At 36.4% G+C, this 6,090-nt stretch overlaps 1 long non-coding RNA gene across 1 annotated transcript; it reads right to left on the bottom strand.

Annotated features, from left to right (window-relative positions):
• Positions 1 to 684: 684 nt before the first annotated feature.
• On the bottom strand, positions 685 to 4,287 carry LOC138888995 (uncharacterized). Its single transcript, XR_011406528.1, has 2 exons — positions 3,758 to 4,287; positions 685 to 947 (listed from the first exon to the last, which is right to left on the bottom strand). It is a non-coding gene; the product is annotated as an uncharacterized lncRNA (long non-coding RNA).
• Between the last annotated feature and the right edge of the window lie 1,803 nt (positions 4,288 to 6,090).

Raw genomic sequence — 6,090 nt, 5'->3', positions numbered from 1 at the left:
ACAATGTTGAATAGTAATTAATGACTTTGTTTGATCTCCTTAAACCTAGATCTTGGGATCTCCAGTCTTCTAGGTAGAGTTACCGCCACTATAACTTGTTCTCGGCCATAGTCCCATTCCCCTTTATGATTTCTCAACTATCTCTCTAGTTAGGCCTTTTGTAAGTGGATCCGACACATTATCACTTGACTTTATATAGTCAATCGTGATAATTCCTCTAAAGAGTAATTGCCTAATAGTTTTATGTCTTCGTCATATATGACAAGATTTACCGTTATACATAACGCTCCCAACCCTTCCAATTGTCATTTGACTATCGCAATGTATGCATATTGGTGCTAACAGTTTGGGCCAAAATGGAATGTTTTCCAAGAAATTCTGGAGCCATTCAGCTTCTTCACCGGCTTTATGTAAGGCTATGAATTCAGCCTCCATTGTAGAACGGGCAATACAAGTTTGTTTGGACAACTTCCAAGATACCTCTCCTCCACCAATAGTGAATACATATCCACTTGTTGTCACGACCCAAACCAGTGGACCGCGACGGACACCCGATACCTTACTCAACCGAGTACCAATATAATACATCTTTTCATGTCATAATATCATAAATAACTGAGCCGGAGAGGCTGCCATGAAATAGGTAGAGTACAACAGGTAATGCCAACTTATACATAAGACATATGGGCCTCTAAGACCAAAATAACCACTTGAACACTGAACATAGGCCGACAAGGCCATACGATTTTTTACGTACATGACATTTGTCTACAAACCTCTAAGAATACATAATTTTTATAAAGGTCGGGACAGAGTCCCACCATACCAAACAATACATATCTAACTCATACTAACCAAACAAGCAACTCCGAAGCAAATGAAGCGCACCAACATCTTTCGTTGAGCTGATGGCCTACTTGGAGGGCTCTCGACCTGTTTATCGGGACCTGCGAGCATAAAACGCAACGTACTCAGGAAAAAGGGACGTCAGTACGAATAATGTACTGAGTATGTAAGGCACATAAATAAGTACATAACAGACATGGAGGAAATATAGAGTAAAGGACTTCACCTGTAAGTCTGGATAACTTTGTAAATCATGAAATAATTATAGTGTCATGCATATGTATATGATTGTCATGTCGTGCATAGGTATATGTTTCATAACATCATCAGCCTTTGAGGGCGTCCTATCATATCATCTCGACCACTGTGGGCAAATTCATCAACGCATACCAGCTGATCAGGTAGTGGTACGTATATAACGCCATAACCTTTTCCATATCCCATATGCATATATATACATACATGTACGCGTACATAATATCATCTGGTCATAGGTCAATGTACATGAATGCAATGCATGAAAAGTACGTTAATAAAATCTTTTGAAATATCATAAGACCATTTTGTCTTTGAGTAATATCGTAAAGTAAACTCTTTTCAACTTCGTATTCTTCTGAGACCCATGAACAGATGGTAGAATATTATGACACATGAAAATTCAAGAACATAGATATCTCTAATACTTCTATGAATAGAGTCATTTATGGAATTTGTGCATTTGCTCGTTTCGTTTGTGTCGTATAGATCATGCCAAAAAAAAATAAGGGATAGCCTTAACATATTTGGGATAGGGAAAATTTCGTATAATATTCTTGGAAAAGTTTGCACCGTACTCCTTTAGAATCGCAAAATTTTACGTTGCTACGGTTCTAACAATTCTCGTTAGAATTGTTTGGTTGCAAGAAGTTTGGTTGAAATCTTATAAGAATTGCTTGAAAGAATCACGTTGTTAAGGTAATGTTTTAGAATCTCATTATAGAGTTTTGGTAAGGAATTTTGTAGGAATCTGATGTAGTATTTTTTTAGAATGAAAATGTTGTTTTTGTTAATCAAAATCTAAGAACTTTGCTAAAGCTTTCCTTGTGATTGTAGAGGTTTAAAATGATTTTAGATAGTCTTTTTAAGTCCTTAGGTGTGGGTCCTACTTATGCGGTGACTAAGCCACTATTCTTTCTTCATTTGCCACCTTATAACACAAATTTAAGAGTCATAAAATGGACTTTGACGTGCTGCCACATTGGGAGATTTAACTCCTTATCCAAAAGGTTTTAATTTACTCAATTAGCTTACTTACATAATTAATCTCCCACTAAATATCCATAATTACCCAATCCACGTAATTAAGAATTATCTCAAATTACTTAAAATACTACTCACTTTAAATACACCTTACTATCATGGTCATGTGCTACCTTGTATGACACTAGTCCATAAATATCGGGTATTTTATCTCGAGCCGTATTTTATCCAACATGTCAAACTTGGACGAAAATTCATTTCCTTGACTTGTTTCCCCTCTCACCTTCACGAATTTACTCATCACTTGCTTGAAATAGCATAATCATTATAATCTCCAAATAATCTTTTACCTGGACTGATGTCAATTACTTTACAACAAATTCAACGTACAATACTACAGGGTGCAACATCGTCGTAACTTAATACTGCGAAGCGTAACATCACCGTAATATAATACTGCAGGGTGCAACATCGTCGTAACTTAATACGGCGAAGCGTAACATCATCGTAATGTAATACTGTCACCTCTCCTTTTTACTACCCAAGAGAGGATATAAGGGAGTTTTTCCAATTTAAATGACAATCGAAACGGGATTATTTATTTAAAATTCAGAGTCGCCACTTGGGATAATTAATGGTGTCCCAAGTCACTGGTTTTAAATCCCGAATGGAGGAAAGATTGACTCTGTTTTACAGTCCGCGAGAACAGAAATTCAGGTAAGGAATTATGTTAACCCGGGAGAGGGTGTTAGGCATTCTCGGGTTCCGTGGTTTTAGCACGGTTGCTCAACTGTTATTATTGGCCTAATTATCTGATTTTAAACACTTTTAAACCTATGTGCATTTTTTACTTTAAAATCACTTTTAATATTTCAAGAAAATTCAAGGTTATTTAAAACACATCGTAAGCCACACTACATGAAATGCACTCGCGGTTCACGACACATTCTATTTAACCTTGTTGGAAATTAGAATCGGGTCACATGACATGTACACCCGGATTTATAACATGTTTATTTCTACTATCATTATTCAAAATTATGGTAGGGTCCCATGAAATGCACACCCGAATTTGGAAATTACGTATCGTGACCATGCCACGAGAACCATACCTATAGTTACGATAATGTAATATTAATCGCGCCTAAAGCAACTAGCTCATTTGAATTATTTTTCTGATCTTTGAGATTGTTGTGAAGGATATAAGCTATAAAAAAAGTTATGAAAAAAATGTAGTATTTGGTTAATGTTTTTTTTATCAGTAAACAAAAAATGGATCAACTTACATCTAGACCAGATTCCTTCTAGCGCACACCATCAGTTAATTAACAATTAAACACCACAAGCTCACTAAGCACATTAAATCATTTAAATACCTCTCAAAATTAATGTAGCAAACTAAAGAGACAATAACAAAACTAAGAATAAGTATTTAACCCAACAGTTGAGTTTACACCCACTTGTTTCTTTTTCTTTTTTAATTTTATTAAACAACAAATACTTATGTCTCTATGGAAATTAAGGTTAGAAATCAGATTTCTATCTCCAAAGAATAAAATCATAACTTCCTCTAAGCAACACACGATTTAGGTGAAAAATGGAGCAAATAATCTTCAACGAAAATCGACGCACAAATAAGATCAATAACAGAGATTGAAGATAGATATTGAACCTCTATTGATTTCTTTGTAATTGGAGAAAAAGGACAAAACAAACTCTGAAACTTGAAATCCAATTTCATCGCCTCGACCGACGGGAAAGCGGCATCCAAGGCACGAACACAGTACTCAAACAGAAACTCGCCGGCGACCTCGAAACCTTTTTTCCGGTCAACTATCTCGCTTCGTGATGTAGATGTAGATTGTTAAGATCAGACGTCTCAGAGATTGCATATGGTGTTTTCACTAAAACCAACAATCTATCTTCCTCTGTTTTCGACAACAAACAGAGACCAAAAGCAAAAGTTACTTCCACGTCGAACTAATCCTCTGACTAAAAGTTTGAATCGAGACTCACAATTATGTACCATTTACAGTGAATGCACTAGTTTAAAAATACCCTAAAGGAAATAGACATCCAAGCTAGTATAAAATTTGGCATCCCAAATTTTCAACCTTGTGCAGGAGGTGGAGGGGGGTCGTTTTGGAGGAAGGTAGCACTGAAATATTTTGTTTTTTAAGAAAAGCCTGGTTGCTGATTGATGAAAGGTGGAAACAGCGGATTAGTATCTTACTTTAGGTTAGCTCATTTTTTTTGGATTTGTGTTTTGTCCCATCTGATGGAAACGGCTCATTCAATTCTGAATAAGAACGACCCTCACTCTTAGGGTAGGGATCTAGAGTTTTGTTTGTTTTATAGGGTTTTTAGGTTAGGGGGTATGAGCCTAGGAATTATGGGCTTGCAAATTATGGGCTAGGTCCAAAATTAAGCCTAAAAATGGGTTGCTCGAGCCCAAGTTTTATTCTTTCCCCGCGAGCAAAACTAAAAATACAATCTCATTTATTAATTAATCCTCTTAAGTAAAATAAATATTAAGATAAGACTGACCGTTAAAACAAAATTATTTTTGGTATTTTCAAGATTAAAAATGACTACAAGACATTAATCCAACTATTTTTTTGTAATTTTCATTTTCTTTTAATAAAATAAAGTAAAAGAGTCAAAATTAGTTGAAATAGCGATATTAGGCTAAATTAAATATTTACATGCTAAAATATAAAATATTTTGGGGAGGATAAAAAATCACATGTCTACAGCTGCCCCTCTTTGACTGGGAACGCGAAGAGTTTTCAGGCAAAGAACGAATAGACAGGTTTTTTGACCTGACCCTTATTTGGAGATACCAAAACTAAGATAAAGGGGAATGCGATCGTCCCTAGTATCTGAGCTGCCTACATATCTTTGGCTATAAAGGAATGAGGCCACTTGTAGTTCAGAGGTGAGATGGAGTATACCGAGGTGGAGAGCCGATCGAGGTTCTGTCCGAAGCTCCGGTCCGTGGTCCCCTTATTACATCAAAATCAAAATTAAAAAAAAAAAGACTAACTAAGCCTATCAGCTACGAGTTACAAGATTCCTATCTATGAGTCTTCTGAAGCTTGATCTTGAGTCTTGGTTGGTTCTTCATGCAGACTCTAATCTGGATCTTGATACTTGTTAGCTGCAGGTGCTGGTTCATTCCTTTTTTAACTTCTCGGATCAAGGCGGGACATGCAAAACTTGTGACTTCAATTACGTCTTGAGCAACCCACATCTTTTCTTTGCCTCTGCATTTCGAGTTCACTTCTTTTTCTTTTCTTCTTTTTCTTTTATTCTGGATTGAGACTTCTTTTTTTGGTCGTCTCGAACCATGTGCCTTGAGGTAAAACCTGCTCAGACACCAAAACAAACAAACAAACAGAATTTTTCTGCCCCAGTTTTCTCTAGGAAAATTTCGTGAGTTATTGTAACAAAATTCTAAACTACTTCTTTATTGAAAGCAAATAAAGTCAGGATTGTGTATCTTTGGGGAAAAGAGATTAGGGAGTGGAGACCCTATATCTAAAATGAAAGTAACTAGGGAGTGAAGACCTTATGTTGGAAAAGTGACTAGGGAGTGGAGACCCTATGCCTAAAATAAACTCAACTAGGGAGTGGAGACCCTATGTTGGAAAAGCAGACTAGGGAATAGAGACCCTATGTCTCAAATAAAATCAACTAGGGAGTGGAGACCCTATGTTGGAAAGATTACCAGGTTATGCTGGCATCAACTAGGGAGTGAGACCCTATGTTGGAAAGTGAGACTATTGACTTGTGCACCTATGCTAAAATGAACCAAGAAGGATTTTTTTTATTTTTTTTTCTGGATTGTGACTAACTTTCGTTGATCATCTCGGACTGTTGACTAGCATTCTTGCCGTAGGTTTCTTTTGTTGCTGACTTAAATTGCATTCTGAAGTGAATTCCCTTATTCTACAGGTGGTGCCTGACTGCCAACGTTTGAACTATCTTCCTTCGAAACTTGGA

The sequence above is a fragment of the Nicotiana sylvestris genome, chromosome 4, assembly GCF_000393655.2.
Source record: "Nicotiana sylvestris chromosome 4, ASM39365v2, whole genome shotgun sequence".
In the NCBI taxonomy this organism is placed as follows: Eukaryota; Viridiplantae; Streptophyta; class Magnoliopsida; order Solanales; family Solanaceae; genus Nicotiana; species Nicotiana sylvestris.
Note: the sequence above shows the minus strand (reverse complement) of the source record. Positions and strands in the feature narration are given on the sequence as shown.